The sequence below is a fragment of the Oryctolagus cuniculus genome, chromosome 5 (assembly GCF_964237555.1).
Source record: "Oryctolagus cuniculus chromosome 5, mOryCun1.1, whole genome shotgun sequence".
In the NCBI taxonomy this organism is placed as follows: Eukaryota; Metazoa; Chordata; class Mammalia; order Lagomorpha; family Leporidae; genus Oryctolagus; species Oryctolagus cuniculus.
The window spans coordinates 127,186,601-127,209,098 of NC_091436.1; the positions used below are offsets into that span (position 1 = coordinate 127,186,601).

The 22,498-nt window shown below is 48.4% G+C and overlaps 1 protein-coding gene across 4 annotated transcripts in view; it reads right to left on the reverse strand.

The window, feature by feature from the left end:
* BICRAL (BICRA like chromatin remodeling complex associated protein) overlaps positions 1-22,498 on the reverse strand; it is a 111,872-nt gene that overhangs the window by 72,843 nt on the left and 16,531 nt on the right. For 3 of the 4 annotated variants that reach the window (XM_070074088.1, XM_070074087.1, XM_070074086.1), the window contains one exon: positions 7,955-8,235. The gene's annotated coding sequence lies outside the window, so the exon portion shown is untranslated. Of the gene's footprint in view, positions 1-5,821; positions 5,956-7,954; positions 8,236-22,498 lie in introns of those variants that run through there. The other variant, XM_051855701.2, reaches the window with a different exon arrangement.

Genomic DNA, 22,498 nt, shown 5'->3' on the forward strand with positions numbered 1-22,498 from the left:
GAAGCTTTATTTAAAAAAGAAGTATATAATTCAACCACAACTTCATAAATGAAAGCCGATTGGGATAAGGGGAAGCTGGGATTGGCAGATCTGGTACAGTGAAGTCTCAGGGTGTTTGCCCCAGCAGGGAGACACATGGGGTAAAGGGGGAACCAAGACCAGGGCCCCAGCTGCTCCGCCCTTCTGTCACTTTCTCGTGTAGCCACCCTGACAGCCCAAGTCTCCTGAATCGCACTGGGAGTGGGCACACCGCCCCCAAGCCCCCACACAGCCAGGCGCCCCTTAAAAGGTTTTCCTGTGAAGCCCACATCCCATGCCTTTTAGGGAAGCTCTCACTTTTCCACACTCATTCACCTGCTCCCCGATTCCCAGCTCCTTCACTCACACTTCCCACGTCTAATACAGGACATCAGTTCTCCAGAGGCCCACAGAAGCAGCTGGTGCGCTGCTTGCTTTAAACTGCCACATCACAGCTCTGCGCCCCCCCCCCCTTTACCTGTTTTTTCCCACATCTGATACATTTCACAAATTTGCTACTCTCTCCTTAAACTCAAAACCCTTGCTACCTTCTCAGCGAACACTGTGGCAGCCATTTCTGAATCCCAACACCACCTTATTCTCTTGCCTCTGATCTTCCTTTCCTGTTACCTACCCTGTAGCCAATTTGGGAACAGAACAGTGAATGGCCACAGATTCAAAAAGGAAACAAAGTTAAGGGAGTGCTTTATACCTTCATTTGGCATTGCTTGAAATCTTTAAAAGATTATTTTCCAACACTCACTCCTTTCCCTCCTTGCACTGGGATGGGACTTATTTTCATCCCTTGCGAAGATCAGAACACCAACATCAAGATCAGAACAGCCACATCTCCTGGGCTTCCTGGTTCTTCTTTTCTCAGTGAGTGCCAGTGAGTGACACTGCGGACCTCCATCCATCTCAAAATCAGCCTTCTTTTGGTTCCCAGCTCTTGACTCTACCTAGGTTCTTCAGGTTTTTAGTCAAAAAATTCTTACTGAGGGCCCAGTCTTTTGTAAATGCATACTATAAAGGCTTAGAGTAAATCCTGAAACACAGAAACACATCACCTAAGACTTAGCTCCCTCTCAGAACCTGCGTCTAAAGGTCACATTCACCACGCTCAGGTTTGGGACAATAGGAGGATGCTTTCTTTACTCAAAGTGGCTTCATGTGACTTCTAAAGCACCTCTCTGTGTCCCCGTATGGAAGTCCACACAGCAGACTCAGAATGACAACTGCTTTAAGTAGCACTCTGACCTCAGAATCAGCCCTTAAAGGCTTCCTAGTCTGGCTGGGAAGCCAAGACATTGATCAAAAATGCTCTACGTGAAGGATCTCTGTGAGTGAGATCCCAGAGGAAAGTGGCCATCAAAGAAGGATGTACTTTTCTCTAAAGGGAGGAGAGAACTTCCACTTTGTTTATGGCCTTGTCTAAATACTGATGGAGTTTGTGGACTCAAAAGGCTTCCTTGGCAGCTCATTTCAAGAGCCTTGGGGAGTGGGGTGGGTGGTCACTGATGTCATACATAAGAGTGTTAATTGTTAAATTAACAGGAGTCACCATGCACTAACTTTCCCATGCAGGACCTCTGTCCTCAATGAGTTGCATTATGAGAGTTAACTGTAAAACTAGTTGTTTTATTAGTGTGTGTGCAAACTGTCAAAATATTTACTTAGTATAGAATTGGCATTCTGTGTACAAAGTTAACTGAAAATAAATCTTAACGAAGAATGGGACTGGGAAGTGGAGAGGAAGGAGGAGGAAGAGGGGTGGGAGGGCAGGTATAGTGAGAATAGTAACTATATTCCTAAAGTTGTACTTATGAAATCAGACCTTAAAAGATAAATAAGCAAAAATAAAGCACCTCTCTTCTCCACAGAAATTACAGTACTATGCAAACAGTACAAGGGAATATGTGAATAACATTGTACATGCCACAAATGTTCAAATGTGAAGTGTTCAACACCACTCATGGTAAAATATACCAGAACACTGATCTCAACCATTTTTACACGTGCACTTCAGTGGCATTACATACATTCACACTGTTGTGCATCCATCACCACAGTCCAGCATCACAAGTTTATCGTTCTACATTTAAACTCTGTACCCTCCAACTCATTTTAACTATTTTCCTGGTTAAAGTCAAGGTTCCCACCACCATTATCTTCTCTTGCTTGCTGACCTGGCATTCCAGTATTCATCACTCAAGTTCCACCTTGCAACCACCCTCAATTCCCTAGCTCCTGTCACACTCGTGGGCAAAACTCCAACCCTGGCTGAACAGATTACCTGCCTGATCTCTGCTGCTTTCACGTCCCCTGAATGTTCCTGCCAGGAAACCGCATGAGCCCAGCTGGCTAGCTGAAGGTGAAACCACAATCCCAACTCTCAATGCCCGGCAGTCCTACCTTGTTTCCCACTGAGTTCCTAGTCCTGCTACCCAAGGCGAATTAACTCCCCCTCTCCTGAAACCATGCACCACCTTTAAGTGGCTGGCCCTGCCTCAGACATCACTGAGAAAACAAAAGCCAAGACAATGCTAAATCACCTCTGATTCAGAAACCTCCTTGCACCTGCGCCCACCTTCTCGGCCTTCTCTCCTGCCACACAGCAAGCATTCTTGCTCCCATCAAAGGCAAACCTTCTGTGTTTTCAATTTCTTCTCACTGTCTCATGAATTCTGCTCCTCTGAGTCTGACCTCTCTTCTGCATTAGTCTTCCACGATATTCTCATTGGCCTATTGCAAATGCTCTCCTAACTCCTGTTACTTAAGCCCTCTTCCTTCACCCCTTTCCCCAGCCACTGCTGAGTGGTTTCTCTCTTCACCTCACAACATTCACCTCCTCTCCCATTCTTTTCCCCCAATGCTTTCCAAACTGGTGTCTACCCCACTTGCCACACTCCCTGTTGCCAGATCCAGACAGACAGTTGTTTAACTTAGCAGCATTTGATGGAAGGGATCACTCCCTCAGTCTGGAAGAGGATAAAATACTGCCATTAGGCCGGGCCTTCTGTCTCCCCCACCCAAGCTTTAGCCATTCAAAATGCCTCAGGACTTGACCTTAAGACCTCTGATGGCAAATGATCTCAGCCAGCTTCTTGCCTCACCATCTGCATGCCAGCGACTCCCACAGTTTATGTGCAGTCTAGACTACTCCTCTAGCTTAGCTTGAATATTTACTGCCTACTCGATTTTTCACTTCAATGTCACACAAGTACTTCAAAAAACAACAGGTTCCACGTGGAAGTCCATTACCCTCCCTTCCCTGTTCTTTTTTCCAATCTTTTCCACCCAGGAAACGGTACCAGCAGCCAGCCAAAGCTTAGGCCAGAAGCCTGAAGGCATCCTGGATTCTCCCTTCTCCCTCTGCAGCCAATCTACTACTCAAATCTTTCTGATTCCACCTCCAAAATACATCTCTAACTTGACAGCTGCTTTTTTTCCACCTGCGCTGCCATTCTACTTACCTAAAATGCCATCCGTCTTGGGCTGATGATTGTAAGCACCTCCTGCCTCCCTTTCTGCTACATCTTTCTCCAGGTAGTAGCGACCTTTCCCTATTTAAAATCCTTCAACAGCTTCTCATTGCCACCAGACTTCAATTCACACCCCCACCTCGTGGCCTACCACAAGAGGCCCAGCAGAATCTCTCCAGATCCAGCTCACTCCATCCTCCCCTTGCTCACACGAGCCTTTTCACCACTCTCACACTCTGCCTTTCCAGGCCCATGCACTTGTTCCCAGGGCTGGAACATCTCAGCTTTTCACATGGTTAGCACAAGCTCACGTTTCAACGTTTCAATTCTCAGCTCAAACACCACCTCTTCCCCGACCCTTCTTCCTAGCCCAAATGAGCGAACTAACACATTCTCCTAGACCCAATAGTCACATCAGAGTGTTCCTTAATCCGTAATTATCCTGATAATTGTATTTATTTTCTATCTACCATAAATTCTGAGTGTAGATAATTGTTTTGAATTCCATTAAAACCTACTTCTCAATCTGTCTTTCTGTGTCTCTCTGCCTTTCGAACAAAATGAAAATAAATAAAATTTAAAATAAAGAAGCTACTCTTTCCCTCTAAGAAGGTATATTTGAGGTTTCCCTTCCATTCAAGGTTTACTGGATTTTGGTCAAAGATCATAATTACACGGGCATTCACCATGAAAAACAAGAGGAGAAAAACCACAAGAGACATGCAAAAGCTGGAACTTATTCCACCTCACCCCACCCAGCGGTCTAGACGGGACAGACTGCTCATAGGTATTCAACAGCAACTCCTTACAAAAAATTTCCAATGTGGAGGCAAGAGCAATGTGGACATATGCAAAGACAGTATAATACTAACATCTGCATCGGAAATCTGTTTTTAATCACTCCCCCTAGCAATCACTAAACAGGATGATGACTTGAGAAGAAGGCACAGCAAACAACTACAACACATGATCCCTGCTCCAGAGATGTGAATGATCTCATCACTGCCTTGGTTCTCATTTGTCAGGTCATCCACTCAGCCATCTGCTCAAGGTGTTCCCGTCTGTGTTCTTATTTATCATCTGTTCTTTCATGTTGAATACAATTTGCCCATTCTACCTCCTCACATCCAGAAGGTATGTTCATAATTCAAAATTCAGGAAAAGATCCTTTCTTATAATGATTTATCTCTAGCTCTCTTATCTCAGGATCCTTTCTACCCTCACCCTGATTTCTCTATCAAGCCTGCATTCAAATCTATTTTTGTTGTACAGCTGCTGTCTTTAAACGAGTCAGCAGGGCTAGAACAAGAAGCCTGTAAAAGAACTTCTCGCTCCAATGAGACAATGTATTTTTAAAATGTATGAGTTTTTTTTTTTTTTAAAGTCTTAGGATACCTAGACCTTTCAGTGAGAAAATAATCTCAGCTAATTTGATAAATGGCAGTTATTGGGGAAAAAAATAAAACTGAGAATGACACGAGCAACCAAACTGCTGGATTTCAAAATGACAGGGGCCTTAATTCTCACTTTGCAATTCATAGAAGAGCCAGCAGCACAGTGCACAGTGCAAGACAGGATATCCACACTGGAACCACCTGGAAGGCTCTGGAATAGCATGGACTCCGTGATAGTCAGATTTTGGTTATCCTTGGAAGTCAGAACTTCAGTCATGGAAGTCAGGGCCTTAAGATGTTGGAAGTCAAAGTTTAACACTGAGCTTGCTTCGCATACTGGGAAATGACCCAAAAGGCCCCAGAAAATAATGAAGGAAGAGGGGATGTCACAAATCTCTATTTAAACGTTCAAAACATTTCCCCTGCTGATTCCGAGGCTCACATTTGGAAACCGTAAGCGTCAAGCAAAAGAACAGGGCTTCTGGGCTCCAAGGCCAACCTTATCAGATAAAACTGCGAGACCTTGAACTATTAGCAAATTTCTACGGACATTAGTTCCTTCCACCGTAAAGACAATAAAATCAACACTGCAGGGCTAGTACGACAGACAGGAATTATACAGAGCACCAAGCACAGTTCCAGGCATGCAATGATTGTTCAAAGCATGGTAGGTTTCACTCAAGGGTCCAAAACATGCACCATATACAGTCATCCCTTATAAACACAAGGGCCCCCCTACTGGCACCACTAAATTACCTTAATCCACCAGAAATTAACTAGTTACTTTCCATCTCTGTGGACTCCTAGGGAGATCAAAGCCTTAGGCCACTTCCCCTTCCCTTTCCTGTAACAACTTAAAACAAAGTTAAACAACACCCCCCCCCCCCCAGGTCTCTAAGAGCTGCCACTCTGCAGAAAGATACTTACACGAATGTTTTTATGCAAACAGTGCAGGGCTGCTTTTTAGAAAGGGAAAGAAGGGGTGCTTTAAAGAGAGTTTACTTTTGCAGATCAGAGTTCTAAAAAACCCTTATCACCTACTACTAGGCAACCCAGTTTCCAATCACTGTAATCGCCCACAACCTGACAACCAGATAAATGTCTCTCCAGGGTTTCCCAGGACAAATACAACCAAACGAAATATGGGATCCACGGAGAACCACGTCACTGGAGGGCGAGCAGACACTGTCCTCGACTCTTTTCCTGCAATTTTTGTTATCCTGGTTTGACTCCGTTCTCAACAACTGGAAGAGGATGAAGAAAACACCCAGGGCTCCGTCCCCGGCCCAGCCAGGGAGGACAGAGCCGTCCGGCTTCAGGTCGTAGGAGAGAAGACGCCAGGACGGCCTCACCGCCATCGGGTAGCAGGGGGTGCGGCGCCAGGGAGGGCCCCCATGGCCCGCGAGGCCCGACCCCGGCCCACCTGCTGCCCCAGGGACATGGCGGGAGGACCCAGACGCCGGCCCCAGCTCCCAACCTCTCCAAGCCGGCGGCCTCGCCTTTTTGAGTCTGGGGGCCGCGAGAAAGGGGGAAGACCCCCGCAGCCCCAACTCCATCTACAGAACGCAGCCGCCCGCTCGCGGCTCCCCCTCGACCCAGGCTTCGCGGCGCCTCGGCTGGCGCGGCGTCCGCGGAAGGCGCCGCCCGCGCCGCGAGGGAAAATGGCGCCCGTCGAGCAACTGCGCCACCAGCCCTGGCGACGGGCCAGGCCCAGCGCCATCTTAGCGCCTTCCAGCCGCCCTCCCACCCCCCACCCGAGGTCCAGCGTTCGGGACGGCTCGGGGGCCGCGAACCGCGCCGGGCCCGCGCCCTCCCAGCACACGAAAAGCACCGCCGCAGTCTCTCTTTTCTTCCCGGCCGACGCCGGCCTCGCGGGGGGCTCCAGGCTGGGCCTCGAGTCCTCGGCGCGGCTCCCGGGGCTCGTCCGGGTCGGGCCGCGGGTCCTCGGCGGCGCTCCGGAACCAGGCAGCGGCCACCGGGAAGGGGAGCCCCGCCAGCAGGTGCGCGCCGCCGCCGCCGAGGGCCGGGGTCGGGGCCGGAGCGGCCGCAGGCCCCGAGCTCTCCCGGCCGCCGCGGCCGCCTGCCGCAGCGGCGGGAAGGAGGAAGCCAGGATGAAAAATAAACCCCGTCCCAGCCGCCGCCGCCGCCGCCGCCCTCCCCACCCTGTCCCCTCCCCCTCCCCAGACGCGGGGTCCATTTTGCCGAGAAGAAAGAAAATGCGATTCACACCCAAGAGCTTCCGAGAGAGAAAAGGAACGAGGGGGGGAAAACAGAGGGGAGGAGATTGGAAAAGCTTATTTTTCTTCCTCGGCCGCCGTCACTCCAGGCCCTCCCTGCCCCCTGCTCGCGGCCCCGCCGCGCCGTCCTCCCCTCGCCGAGCCCCGCTCCCTCCTTCCCGGCTCCCGGTGGCTCCGGGGGGCGGAAAACACACTCACACTCGCGCACACAACTAATTTTAAACCGGCTCAATCAATGAGTCATTAAAAGGCTTCCCTCCCCTCCCCTCCCCACCGCCAACCGCCACGCCACCCCCCTTCCCAGGCTCTCCCTCTCCCCGCTCCAGAAATTTGCATCCGCGGAAAAGGAAAAAAAAAAAAAAAGAGGAAAGAAAAAAGAAAGGCGCCAGGGCCCCCACCCCGCCGAGGCGCCCCCGGCCCGGCCCCGCCGCCCCCTGCGCGCCCGAGACACTGAACTTGGTCTTCCCCGGGCCCCGGCGGCGCTGGGAGAGGCATAAACACTCGATTCCCCTTTTCTCCGTGTCCATTAAACATCCACCCACCACCACCATCACCCACCCACAAACCCACCCCCCCCCCCAAAAAAAAACACAGCCTTAGCCAATAGCTCTCTGGGCTGAAACCTAATATCCTGGTTTTGGCAACTCGGTGTTTAATTTGCTCCTCTTTCTTCTCTGTCTGTCTAGAGATAGATCTCCAGCCCCCCCTCCCTCGCTTTTCCCCTCCCCGAAGGAAAGAGGCAGAGGAAGGAGGTTGTGTGTTTTTTTTTTTTCTCCTTGAAATTTTTATCACAAAATTATAATACACTCAAAGGGAAACTCACCGTCATGAAAAAGCAGTGCCTTGTCAACGGGGTTTCTGCGCCATCGCACCAGGGGCGGCGGCGGCGGCGGCGGCGGCGGCGGCGGGCGCGGGGCGCGGGGCGCGGGGCGCGGGCGCGGGAGCTCCCGGCCGAGCGGCGCCGGCCACACGCGCTCCGCTCTCTCTCTCGCTCACCCCCGCGCCGGGCGGCGGGCGCCCGCTCCCCGCGCCCGCCCGGCCTTCATGCTCTGCGCCCGGGCAAACCGCTCGCCTGCTCCTCTACCTCCGAACTTCGGTTCTCGCCTGGCGAAAAATGTGGAGATTAGGATTTATTTAATTAAAAAAAAAATTTTTTTTTACATCAAGCTCCAAGATTGTTAATTCTTGATTCCTTTGGGATTCTTTTGAACTTCAGAAATGTATTGGGGGTTTATTAGACAGTTTTTTTTTTTTGGGGGGGGGGGAGCTTTTAAAATAAAGGTCCACAGACGGCGTGCCAATCCTCTGCAGGCGAATTACACATGGAGCCAGCCAGACACACACACACACACTCCGGTTTTAGCTCGAATCGGGGTGGGGGGGAGGTTAAAGAAAAAACACGGCATTTGTTTGAAACCTTATTAAAGCGAGCCACTGTAAATAAAGTTTTTTGTATGTGCTTTTTAAAAACGAAAACACCACTTTTAACTTAGTTATCTGGTGACTAACTGGCTCACCCTAACTTTTAAAGGTACTAAACTTTGCAACACCCTCTTTTTCCATTCCCCATTCCCCAAATGCTTGCAGCCTTAGCTGTGAACCTTGTATGTCAACATTAAAAAGGAAAACAAAACTGGAGACCAAGGGAAGGTGAGGAGCTAAACAAATCACTCAATTCCCACTGCTTTCTCTGGACAGGTTCCTCTGACCTCTAGGCTTACGATTTTTCGTTAAATACGCCCCTCTTTAAATAGGGGAGCTACCTTTTAATACTCTTTAGTCCAAGTATAATTGCCACCTGTTTTAAATCTCAAATCTCAAATTATTGGGACCGCTCCCTTAATATCTAATATCCAAAGCGCTTCAATAAATGTCAATTAGGAGAGCACAGAGTAGGAGTGGGCTCCTCTGTAGTCCAGTTTAACAGCGGATGCCCCCAAAACAGGGTGGGGGTTTGTTGTTGTCTTTTGTTTTCAAATAAACTCAAAGAAACATAAAACATGAACTGAACAAGAATGTAAATTGGGTTTAAGGAAGGACATAAGGAAAATTCAGAGTTGTTGCAAAATTAATTAGTTTGTAACACATATAGTAAGTGGTCTTGCTGATAAACACAAGTGCTCAAACCTAGAAATTATGGGGAGTTCTAAATAAAATTATCCCTAGACTTAAATTATTTAAATGGAATTATTGTGTGGTTTATATATTCTATTAGCGTAAAAATCTTAATGGTGGTGCACCTTGCTTCTATTTATAGAAGGCTCCTGTAACTAGACTATATTGCACAAAATAAGCATGTCAAGGCTAGAATACAATGTTGTCATATTCAGCATAGAAGATCTTTTTAAAAATAAACCTTATCTTGTTTTAGCAATTGCTTTGTATTTAAACATGACTTGAAAACACCTTCAGTCATTTAGTATCACATAGTATCATCAAGGTGTTTTCTCAGAAGATGTTTTACTTCAAATTCAGCCAGGGCCTTCCTCCAACAGTAGTCTTTGCATAAATTAGCATATTTTGCTACATTTACTCCCTGAACCAACCAGTTTTCTGATTGGTTCGGGAAAATTTTAAACATGTTTTAAAGTGTCTTTGGATTGGATGGAATTTAATAACACCCATCTTGAAGAAGTACATTTTGGAGGAGCCCATGGATTATTCGTTGCAATTAGGGCCCACCAAGCAAGCTTAACAGCTGTTGCTCCACAGCTCCAATGAAACATTAATGGACTTCAGAAAGAAAGCCTCCCAAGTCGGCCCAAAACGCCAAGGAACCATGAAGTCACTGAAAGGTGACCCAAAGCAGCTGAATTGACATCCTCAAGAAGAGCCCAAGGCATCGCAGACCTTCCACAGAGCACTCCAGTGGAACCGCACTGACTCTGAGGAACTGCTACGTCCACCCAGCCTTATGTTAGACACATACGTTATCACGGGAACCACACTTAAACCTGTAGAATAAAGTTTCAGTATCCTGATTTTGCAAATGACACTCCCAGTGAATACAAGTATTTTGCCCGGGGCCACCAGTGTCACAAGGGCAGACAGCAGAACCCAGGTCTGGTTGATTCCAAAACTCACCCTCAGCCATGCACGAAAAGGATCTTGGGAACAAGCAGTCCTGCCTTCTCAGTGCAAGATTAAGAGTTCAGTGGTGTGACAGAGGCAGAGAGGACAACCCTCTAATTAGTGAAGACCTACTTTGAGAATGCCAGTTGTCAAATCTAATTTTAAATCTGGGGGAGGGGTTTGCAAAATACTAAGAGCAGTGAGGGGAGAATTTAAGATTCTCCAGGTACCGTTGTGGGCATTCACAATGTGGCAAAGCAAAAAGACTTCTTTTTTCCCCCATGTGATGAAGTAAGGGCTGTCCCTTCATATGTAAAATGTACAATTATAGTGCATATACACAGGGTTTTGGTATCTGAATGTAAGTTAAGGAAATTTTTTAAGAGTAAAGTTCTTAAAATGGCCTTACTCTCTGCAAGTAATTGTAATTATATTAACATTTATTGACAAACAATTAAATGGTCATTTCTCTGATCCCCTAAGAAGGGCAACTGGACACAGGTTAAAAAAAAAAAGACAATGTAATTAGAACTGAAATGTTCTAGTATGGGGCTCAGGCCAGCAAATAAACAGGCCCAATGTCCTCATAACAATTAAAAGGGAAGGTGGTAATGTTTTTTCTCCTTCCAAATGTTCCCCTTGATTGGTCAGCGACTCTCAGAGGGGAGAAGGCAAGTGGTGGAGACGAAGTGAGGATATGCACAGCCAGATGTGTGCAGAGTACAGAAATATCCAACACAGCAGATCCGTGAGCAAGTGCTCCTCACAGTGTAGGTGAGATAAAGAAGCTTACATTCTCAGTGTGCATATGTCAGGTGCACATCTGTATTTCTGCCTTTCAGAGGTACTTATATTCTAAGACATTCATGTAGTGACTGTGGACTCAGACTGATCTGGGTTCAAATTCCACCTCTGTCATTCACAGGGCTGTGGCTTTGGGCAGGTCATTTCACCCATCAGAGCGTCAACTTCCTCACTGATGAAATGAAGATAATTATAGTACTCACCTCTGAGAGTTATTTTAAGGAATCAGGAACTAGTGCCTGCAAAATATTTAGCTTGATGACTGATACATAATGACGGGTCACTAATTCGGTCAACATTAAAGTGCCTTATTTTAATTAGGTGTCAGGTTGAGCCACATCTGAAGACCCAAGGACAACCACATACACTGAGCAATGAATCTCTCTCATCTTCCCTCCTGGGCCCAGACAGCCTCAAGGGCACCAAATCACTACCTCCATCTTTATATTCTCCAAGGGCCTTGCAGAAGACTTGGCGTGTAGTTAGCTTACAATTAGTACTTTTGGGATAAAGGGAAGACAGCCCCGTCCACAAGACCCGTACAAATGCAAGAAATGAGTTTCTCTGTCTAGAGACTTTTATAGTGAGGGGGTAAAGTCAGCCTCCCTAGCCCACATACAGCTATTGCCTAGCTGGTGACCACAGGCAGTGCAGCTCAAGGCATAGGGTTCTCCCTCCAGTTAGTTTTTATCTTTGCTACTTTTAAAGACATATGATCTTGGCCTACTTTGTCTTAACTTCTCTTACCTCAGTTTCTTCATCGATAAAATGGAGATAACAATACCTAAAAGGTATTTGAAAAGTTTGTGAATGGACAGGTATTTGGCCTAACAGTCAAGACACCGGTGTGTCCCATGACAGAGAACCTGGGTTTGACACCTGCTCTGGCTCCTGTCTCCAGCCTCTTGCTAATGCGGCTCTGGGGAGGTACCATGATGGCTTCGGTAATTAGGTACCTGCTGCCCATGTGATTGGGTTCGCAGCTCCTGGCTTTGGCTTCCACCCCACTCAGAGCCTTGGCCTTCGGGGAATGAACCAGCTTTCTATCTCTCTGCCTCTTGAAAAAGAAAATGAAATCCAAGCATACAAGGGGTCTTCAAAAATTTTGTGGAAAATGCGAATTATAAAACAAACTATATTTGGATTTCAAGTTTTTTTGCACCAAAATAAACTTATCCTTTTTAAAACAGTACTTTTATTATTTGAGAATCAGAGAGACGGAGAGCTCCCATCTGCTGGATCACTCCGCAAATGCCTATGTGGGCTGGGTGGAGCAGAGGCCAGAGCCATGAATGGAATCCAGGTCTCCTCTGTGAGTGGCAGGAACTGATTAGTTGAGCCATTACTGCTGCCTCTCACAGTCTGCATTAGGAGGAAGCTGGAGTCAGGAGCCAGATCAGGAATCAAACTCAAGTACTACTATGTGGGTTGCAGATCTGCTCCCAAACTGGTTTTTTAATTCCATTTCCCAGGAACTTAATGAAGTGCACTTAAGTGTCTCAGGTTGGTGGGGAGAGTTAAATGATACTAGGTATATACAAAACTGTTGCTTTAGTGACCGATACATAGTAAATATTCAACAGTACTGCTGTAGTTGTGGTTCTTACTATCACTACAAGTAATGTGGGATCATTTGTAAGGCAGTAATAAACAAGCAATTTACTGGAGTGATGACAAATGTTTTCGATACCTTGCCTACATTATTTTATTCGATATATGGATATAAACACTTTAAATCATCTTTGTTGGGACTAAGGCTATTCTAGTCATGACATATTTCAAGATATTTCAAGCTGGTTATTTTCCTTGAAAGACTTTTAAAAAAAGCTTAACTCCTACAAGCTTCTAGTTCAAGGATACGGAGTTAATACAGCATAGTAGAGCTGTTAAAAAAAAAAAAAAAAAAGGCACTCAGCACTCCCACTGGTCTTACATAGTTAGCCTGTTTCCCCAGAGTAGTGAGGGGGAGGAGAGCCAGCCAGCAGGTGAGGGCACCAGAGGCTGCTGGGAGTCATGGCTTGGACCCGTCACTCACCAGCTCCCAGGCCCTCCGGGACTGTCCCGGAGATCCTAAACACAGCATTTCTTCCAGTCCACCCTGCCCAGAGGGATAGCAGCTTGCAGAGGATGTGGAGTGAAGGTCATGCAGTGAGGCTTTGGGGTGCCACTGGTAAAGCGCCACTGGAACTTGGTGAGAAAATCCAGCCTCTGAGAGAAGCCACCTGCGCACTCTACACACGCCAGTGTCCCTTCTGCAGATTAAATGACCAAGAGGTGAGACACCCAAAGAAGGTGTCTCCCCCTATAATGACTTGCAAGCACACGTTCAAGACGAGAAAATAACTAGAGATAGGATTCTGATGGAAAATAAAAAGAATATAACACAGCAGGTACCAAGATAAACTATAAACAACCAAAAAAATCCATAGAAAAAAAGCTGAGAGGAGCAAATATTTGGTCTAGTGGTTAAGACACGGGTGTCCCGCATGAGAGTGCCTGGGTTCAATTCCTGGCTATGCCCCTGCTTCCTGCTTCCTAGTCTGGCTTCCTGCTAGTGTGCACCTGGGGAGGCAGCAGGTGATGGCTCAAACAATTGGGTTTCTGCCAATTGTAGGTGACCTGCATTGAGTTCCGGTCTCTTGGCTTCAGCTCTGGCCCAGCCCCAGTTTATTTGGAGAATAAACCAGTGAATGAGAGTTTGCTCGCATGTGCTCTCTCTCTCTATCTCCCTCTCCCTCTTTCTCTCTTTCTCTTTTTTGCCTCTCTTCCCCTCAAATAAAAATGCTAAAAAGGAGACAGGTATTTGGGCCAGCAGTTAGATAGTCTGCGTCCTGTATGGGGGTCAATACCTGACTCCAGCTTCCCGCCAATGCAGACCAAAGTAGGAAGGAGGTGATGGCTCAAGTAATTGGGTCCCTGGCACTTATGTGGGAGACCTGAATTGAATTCCTGGCTCCCAGCTTTGCCACAACCCTGGCCATCATGGGCATTTGGGCAGTGAGTCAGAGGATGGGTGCTTGCTCTCTCTCTCTCTCCCAGATGAAATAAAATAACAATAGTAATATTTTAAGAAATCTTTAACTGAAGTAGGGACACTGGGTTACCACAAGTACTTTGATAAGTAAAAAGCCACATTCTTATCTGAGCACAGGAGAGTTATTCAGGCATCTTTACAGACTGCATAGAATACCCCCAGACCGTACAATTCTTTCCTTACTAAATCTTCAAAATACTCATTCTATTTTTTTGGTACCTTAATACTGTAAAGATGACACCCTCAGCAAAAGTACAAGTACTCCCATACTCCCAAACATTTAGATATCCCTCTTGTGATAAATCACACCAGTCATCTACAGTGAGATGTATTTATGGGTGCCTTAAGAGTGAGGTTAGAAAGAGTCAGAACTGAAACAATCAGGGACTATGACTCAGCCACCAAAAGGCTGAGATCTTGTCACCTGCAACAACATGGCTGGACCTGGAGATCCTAAACAGTGAAACGGGCCAACCATCACATGAGCTCACTCACACACGGAGTCCAAAAAATAGGTCTCTCAGAGAAGTCAAGCATAGGATGACTGGGGAGGGAGGGAGGGACAGGGAGAGGCTGAGAGATACAGACTTGGGTACAACCAGATACGAGAAGTTCTGGGATCCTATGGTACAGTAGAGTGAGTGACCATAGACAATGTCCTGTATGTTTATTTTTAAAAAGCCTGGAAGACAAGATTGTTGATGCTTTCAGGATAAAGTGTTCAGTGCTTGAAAGGATAAAAATAATTGCCCTGACTGGATATTACACAATGTATCTATGGAATGAAACATCACACAGCACCCCATAAATATGCTTAACTTTTAAATGCCTGTTACAATGCAGTACCAGCATCCATATGGAGTCCTGGCTGCTCCACTTCCAACCCAGCTCCCTGCTAATGCGCCTGGGAAAGCAGCAGAGGATGGCCCGAGTCCCTGTTACCCATGTGGGAGACTGGGAAGAAGCTCCTGGCTCCAGCCAAGCATAGGCAGCCCTAGCCATTGTGGCCATTTGGAGAGTAAACCAGCGGATGGAAGACCTCTCTCCCTCTGTCTCTCCTTCTCTCGCTCTGTAACTCTACCTTTCAAATAAATAAATCATAAAGCTAAGCATGCATCGATCAAGAGGCCGTTCAGAGACGGATCAGAGCGGGGGCCGCGGTGCTCTGCGGGGCAGCTCACTCTGGGCCTGGTGACAACTTGAGGAGCTCTTTCTGTGCCTCCACAGGCACCCAGCAAAACCCAGGGCCTCGTCTCTCCCTCTGAATTTGCCCTTTCTCTCTTGTGTCTGCGATTGTAGCACCCACTGTTCACCTAGCTTATTTTAGGATCATCTGTGATTCCTCCACCTTCTCTCCTGTCCTTCAAACCATGGAACCTGCCCCCCCAGATCTTCCAGTCTGGCCCCTCTTCACCATTTGCCACCACCTAAGTTCAGGGCCTCATCTCTTGCTTGGCGTCCCAACAATCTCCTGTCTAAATGACTGTAAAAACTGCCCTCTGAAAGGCCAAAGCTTCATCAGTACCTCACCGCCTGGGGGAGCTTTCAGAAATACAATTCCTGGGGCCCCTGTGCAGGGCAGTGGGTTAAGGTGTTCCAGATGCCAGCATCCCATACCAGTGTATCAGCCCGTCCAGTCCTGGCTGTTCCACTCCAGCTCCCTGTTAGTGTGGCTGGGAAAGCAGCAGAGGACGGTCCAAGTCTTTGGGACTCTGCTACCTACATGGGAGACCCGGATGGAACTCCAGGCTCCCACCTTCAGCCTGGCCCAGCCTCCCTCCCCCATTGCCGCCATTTTGGGGCGTGAACAAGAGGATAGATCTGTCTCTGCCTCTCTGTCATCCAAACCAATAAAAATGAATCTTAAAACACACACATACACAAGTAAATAAATTATTTTAAAAAGAAAAAATATGTATTTCAGGGGTGTGAGGCATCTGGCCTAATGGCTATAGATAAGATGCCAGTTGAGATGCCTGTGTTCTGAGGAAGACGTGGAAGAAACTCCTGGCTTCGGACTGGCCCAGCTCCGGCTTGGGGAGTGAACCAGCAGATGGAAGACCTCTCTCTCTCTAAGATGTTATCTCTTTTTTCCTATTTTTAAAAAATTTTTATTATTTTGAAAGTCAAAGTTATACACGAGAGAGGAGAGGCAGAGAGAGAGAGAGAGAGAGAGAGAGAGGTCTTCCATCCCCTGGTTCACTCCCCAATTGGCTGCAATGGCCAGAGCTGCTCTAGTCCAAACCCAGGAACCAGGAGCTTCTTCCCAGTCTCCCACGTGGGTGCAGGGGCCCAAGTGCTTGGGCCATCTTCTACTGCGTTCCCAGGGCACAGCAGAGAGCTGGATGGGAAGTGGAGCAGCCAGGTCTCCATATGGGATGCCGGTGCTACAGGCCAGGGCGTTAACCTGCTGCACCACTCCGCCCTCCCACCTCAATTCTGTCTTTCAAATAAATAAATACATCTTTAGAGGGAAAAAAAAGATGCCTGTAAGAGTACCTGCACTGGACACCAAGCCTTCTGCTGATGCAGACCCTGGGAGGCAGCAGGTGCTGGCTCAAGTAATAGCGCCCCAGTTGCCCACTTGGCAGACCCGGATGGAGCTCCCGGCTCCCAGATAGACTGTGGCAGGCGTTTGAGAAGTGAGCCTGTGGAAGGGAGTGCGCTCCCTGCCCTTTCTCTCTCTCTTCCCCTCCCTTTCCCTCCCCCCTCCCTTTAACCTCCCTCCCTGTGATTTCCCAGCTGGGAAGCTGAAGGCCCGTTCCCAGCTATCTCTTTTTAAAGATGCTGTTAGACACTTGTAAAAGGATTCTGGGATCCACTAATGGAGATGACCCTCATTTGAAAAACAATGCTTGAACTGAATGAATGACTCCTGTCTCTTTGCATCTGATGCGTGCCTGTCTCTAGCCCATTCATTACACTCCACAGTCATTATCTGTTCAGTCCATCTTCACCGCCCTTCACCTCCCCCAGATACGCACACACGCCTTTGGGCAGTTACTTGGCTATTGACAAATGCAGAAATGAGAATACTGGAGAAATACTTTAATTGCTTCTGCTTGCATCTTTTTTTCTTCTTCTTCTCTGATTACATCTCACAGCACAGTCTATGAGCAGTCCCCAAGAGGCTGAGCCTGGGGAATTATATTAGCTTCAACCCTTAAGTTAACAGCAATTTTTAAAATCAGCCATTGTATTTCAATACAATTTAACCAAAGTGTAAATTCTTCTCCCCATCAAAAACAAAAACCACATACATGCAAAACCAACCAGAAAATATTTTGTTAGGCTGCCAGCTTGCCAAGATAGTGCAAACGTGGGTAAACAAATCTCTTACTTAGATACTTAGAAGCAAATATTCAGAAACCTCAAAACCCTCCTTCCGCACCACTTCACACAGGAAAGCCCCACCGGGCGGGCGCGCAGACAGCCCCCCCCCCCCCCCCCCCCCCGTGCTGCCTAAGGCTCCATTTCTCCCTACGCAGTCTCCATCAATACAGAAAAGTAGGAAAAAAGCTAAAGAAGCCAGAGCAGCTCAGACGAACCGCAGTCATGAACGTGGCGGCAAGCTCGCGGTGCAGAGGGTACCTGTGATGGATGAACGCTCGGGGAGACGACGGCCCGCAGGGGGAGGGAGCCTCGCTGTGCACGTGGTTCCACCGACAGGAAACCTGCACCCCCAGCCCTGCACACTGCTCATTTGCGGCACCGTCATTTGTGCGATGCTAATTTGTTCAATGGCCTTGTAAACATTCTTACAGAGATGCAATGAAAATATAGGGTGGCCTTGGGGGGCGTGCTCCTAGGACAGGCTCCCAGGAGGCACCAGGCTGTCCCCAGGTGTCAGTGAGACACTCTAGGAGTCGGAGGAGAGAGCAGGCATTTCTGTCCAGGTAGAAGGAAGGAGGAGGTAATACCTTAAAACTGGGTGTCAAAGGATGAGTAAGGGTTCTCCAGACAACGTGGGAAAAAGAAGAGAGCTCCAAGTAGAGGAAGCCAAGAGAGGATACGCTGGGAAGTCTATAGACAGACACACAGGGAAGCACTGCCAGGTGGCTGGGGAGGGGCTCCGTGGGTCCTGGGGGCAGAATGGGTGATGCTTTGCTACCCACTTGCCACACGGCACGTCACACTGCAACAGCCGGCCGGGGAGACGCCTGAGGCCGAGACCAGCTTTTATAAACACAGAAATGGTCTAGCTTAGGAAATATCGGAACACACAAGAGGGAGTGAAGATGTCAACTCTTGGGAAATTTGTTTCAGTTATAAACATGTCCACAAATATTCCTGGGTACTTCAAAAACTTGGTGTAAAAAGGAATTAAAAGAAGTTCATTTTGGGGGCAGGTGCTTGGCACACCAGTTAAGATACTGCCTGGGGGCCGGTGCTGTGGCATAGCGGGTAAAAGCCGGCCCCTGCAGCACCATCATCCTATATGAATGCCAGTTTGAGTCCCAGCTGCTCCACTTCCTAAACAGTTTTCTGCTATGGCCTGGGAAAGCAGTAAGAAGATGGTCCAAGCCTTTGGACCCCTGCCCCCACGTGGGAGACTGGGAAGAAGCTCCTGGCTCCTGGCTTCGGATCAGCACAGCTCTGGCCATTGTGGCTATCTGGGGAGTGAACCAGGGGATAGAAGACCTCTCTCTGTCTCCACCTCTCAAATATTAAATAAATCTTTAAAAAAAAAAAAGACACTGCTTGCCACCCCTGTATGCCAATTCAGAGCGCTGGGTTTGAGTCTTGGCTTCATTATCCGATTCCAGCTTCCTGCCGATTTCCACCCTGGGAAGCAGCAGGGGATGGCTCAGTTACCTGGGCCTCTGCCAGGCTCCTGCTTCAGCCTGTCCCCACCTGCCCTAGCTATTCTGAATACTTGGGGAGTAGACCAGAAGATGGCAGCTCACACTCTCTCTCTCTTTCTCTTCAGTTTTCTAATAAAATTAATACATAATTTTTTTTTAATTTTTAAAAAAGTATTTTTAAAATAAGTTAGGAGTGGGCATTGTGGCCCAGTAGGTTAAATCACTGCTTGGGATGCCTGCATTCCATATCAGAGTGCTGGGCTTCTCTACTTCCAATCTAGCTTCCTGTTAATGGGATCCTGGGGAGGCAGCAAATGATGGTTCAAGTCCCTGCCACCCATGAGGGAGACCAGGATGCAGTTACTGGCTCCTGGCTCCTGGCTTTGGGCTGGCCCAGCCCTAGCTGTTGCAGGAATTTGGGGAGTGAAACAGCTGATGGAAGATCTTTCGTTCTCTCTCCCTCCCTCCATCTCTCTCATTCTGCTTGCTTTTCAAATAAGAAAGAATAAATAAAATAAAATGTATTCTTTAAAAAAGTTCATTTTATACAAAACCTTTTTAATCCACATGTGGGTTTTCATAATATGCATTTTCCATGAACTGTTTTTGCACCAAAATAGACTTGGCTTTCAATGTCATCTTCCATGGACTTCTCATGGTACCCCTGTACATACTGGTCTGTGATACAAAGTGTCTTACTGTGGCCGTGACCTACACTTTCACACAAAGAAGATCTGATGAGGGAAAGCTGCTAACAGACCTGAATTTGTGAGGGCAGCTGAGGTGGTGGCAGTGTGAAAGGTGACAGGACAGTGGGGGAGGGCCCTGCTGTGCTGGGGGGAGGCTTCCCCAGACTGCATCACACAGCTTGCCCTTCCCTGTCCCTGGCGCACAGCAGGCGCTACATAAACATTTCTGGCAGCATAGGCTCACTAATCATCAAGACCTGGCATTCCCACCCTGGTTCACCCCCTCTGTGGCTCTATTCCCTCTGAGGCTGGGTTAAGAAATCCTCCAGCCGCCATCCCTGGTGCTGTTTTGGGATCACTCTGGGGAAAGCACACTGAGTCTGTGGTGAGACCACCAAGGTGAGAGACCTAGGTCTCCAGCCAACAGCCAGTGAGGAGCCCTGGCTTCCCACCACCAGCTAGACATCAACAATGAGTGGTCTTGGAAAGAGACCACCCCATCACATGACCACCACCACAGGGACCAGCTCCGCCACATCCTCATGAGAGCTCAAGGCAGGAACTCCCAGCTGAGCTGCGCTTGGATTCCTGACCCACAGCTGCTACGCCTTGGGCGATACTTTGTTATAGAGCAATAGACAACTAGTACACTGAGTAAACATGAGGTCTAGACTACAGTTACCACAATGTACTACCATTTTTCTCAGAGAGTCAGTCCCATCACATCATCAGCCAGCCTAGATTAGGGGAAGGCACACCTGCCCCAACCTGGACCAATGGGCTCCTCTCTTCTGGGCATGTGGGACACACGTAGCTGCGGGCCGTGGACTAAGGCGAGAAAGACTCGGAACACGAGGAAGACTTTGGAACAGGTGTAACAGGACCTATGCAAGTATGTGGGAACAGAAGGGTCAAGGTGTCAGAGAAGGCAGAGTTCCACCCAGGGTGGAGGGAGGGGAGAGGAAGAGAACTCCTGATAGTCTAAGTTCTCTCCCCACCCCCGCCCACCTTTTGAGCTTTGGGGTTGGAAGTTCTTTCCCTTATAGTCCTCCTTGGCCTACCTGCTCATCTCTGAGTGAGTCCCCCTTGCAACCCAAAGATCCTCTGGCCAGCTGCTCTCCAGCACTGGCCGGGGAGCAACTCCTTGATGCGCCCTGCAGAGCACGCACCTCCCAGAGGTGGTAACAACTCACCGGGGACCCAGCCTCACCATCACGGCTGTGCGGGGACTGCCAGGGGCCACTGAAACTTCCTTTCAGACCATCCAACTCCTTCCGCCTGGGCTCCGTTTTCACTGAGTAATCCTTTGATTATTAATGTACTTCATTTCAAAAGTTGTGCTCTGGCCAGCTGACCTCATCACTCCAGTGGTTGGGTAAGTTCATGCCCATTATAAATTCACAGATGGGTTTTTGAGCACAAATCATTCTTGAGTAAACTCCACTTCATTGCCATTGCCCTCGGTCAAGCCCTGTCATTTATCCAACGAACCATGGCAACAGCTTCCCAATGGCACTGCCCCTACTCCAATCCATCCACTTCACCCTCCTGTCCTAACACAGTGCTGACGCCTCACGCCCTGCTCAGAGCCCTCTGATGGTCTCCTGGGGCTTCTGAATGACTGCAGGCTCCAGCCCCATCTTCAGCCACACCTCTTCCTAGCTCCTGCTGACCATTCATGCACAGGGCCTTATCCCGCTTCTTAGCTACAGCCGGCGCCTGCGCAGTGCAGCACACCTCCCGTTTTACCTCTTGCCTGGCATTCCTTTCCTCTGGGCACCTCCCCTGCGGGCCCACTTGTCCCTCACCCTCTCTCATCTGTACTGCACAGAACTTCCTTGAGAATGCACCCAGCAGCTGGCTTGCATACTGATGGAGTTGTCTTCGTGCCTCTCCCCTAAGCTTTGCTCATTTTCAAACCTCTCCTCCCCCAGGACCAACTACACACCTTGCATCAATATGTTAAACTAACTTGCATTGAATCTTTGCTTTATCCAGGCACCTGGCTGCTGGCGGAGGTAGCAGACACTGAGCAGCCACTGAATTTATTAGTGCTGGTTATGGAGGCACAGTCAGGGGTTCCCTAGTGCCAGGGATGTTCAGGGGAGACGCCCACCTTAGCCTGTGTGTGTGCAGAGCCAAGAGGGCGGAATTAGATTCATGGCAGCATTTATGGTGCAGCAATAAATTAATCTCAGCCTTTGTTCTTTTTAATAAAAAAAAAATGAGGCTTAATTTCTCAGATCCTGCTGAATGAGTTACCTCCTGTTTCCCTCCCGTCTGTTGCAATCAGGATTTGCAGGCATAATAGAGAGTGCTAGGCTTAGGCTACAAAACACAGGAGAATGGTGGAGGTGGACCCCCAACGCCCAGGCATCCCATTTACGTTTTAGAAGAAAGGCACGTGGCTCAACCCACAAGTGACTTTACTGTAGTTCTTCCCAAAGAGCCGGCGTCTACATGCAGAGGTGGAAGCAGAATCCTGTCCTGATTTGTCCATCAATAGTCCAGGCCCTATCCCCCGCTCTTTCCCTCTCCATACTCAGTGCCCAGAGTTGTGAAATGGCCCTAGCTGTAGGTCAACCTGAGACAGAATCCTGAAGAGCTTGATAACTCAGATAATATCAGAGGATTTTACAAAGCCACTCCTAAAGCAATTGACCAAGAAGCATTGTGGGGGCCGGCACTGTGGCGTAGTGGGCAAAGCTACTGCCTGCAATGCCAGCATCCCATATGGGCACTGGTTCCAATCCCAGCTGCTCCACTTCCAATCCAGTTCCCTACTAATGTGCCTGGGAAAAGCAGCAGAAGATGGCCCAAGTGCTTGGGCCCCTGCACCCATGTGGGAGACTGGGAAGAAGCTCCTGGCTCCTGGCTTCAGCCTGGCCCAGTCCCAGCTGTTATGGCCATTTGGGGAGTGAAACAGTGGATGGAAGACCTCTCTCTCTTTCTCTCTCTCTCTC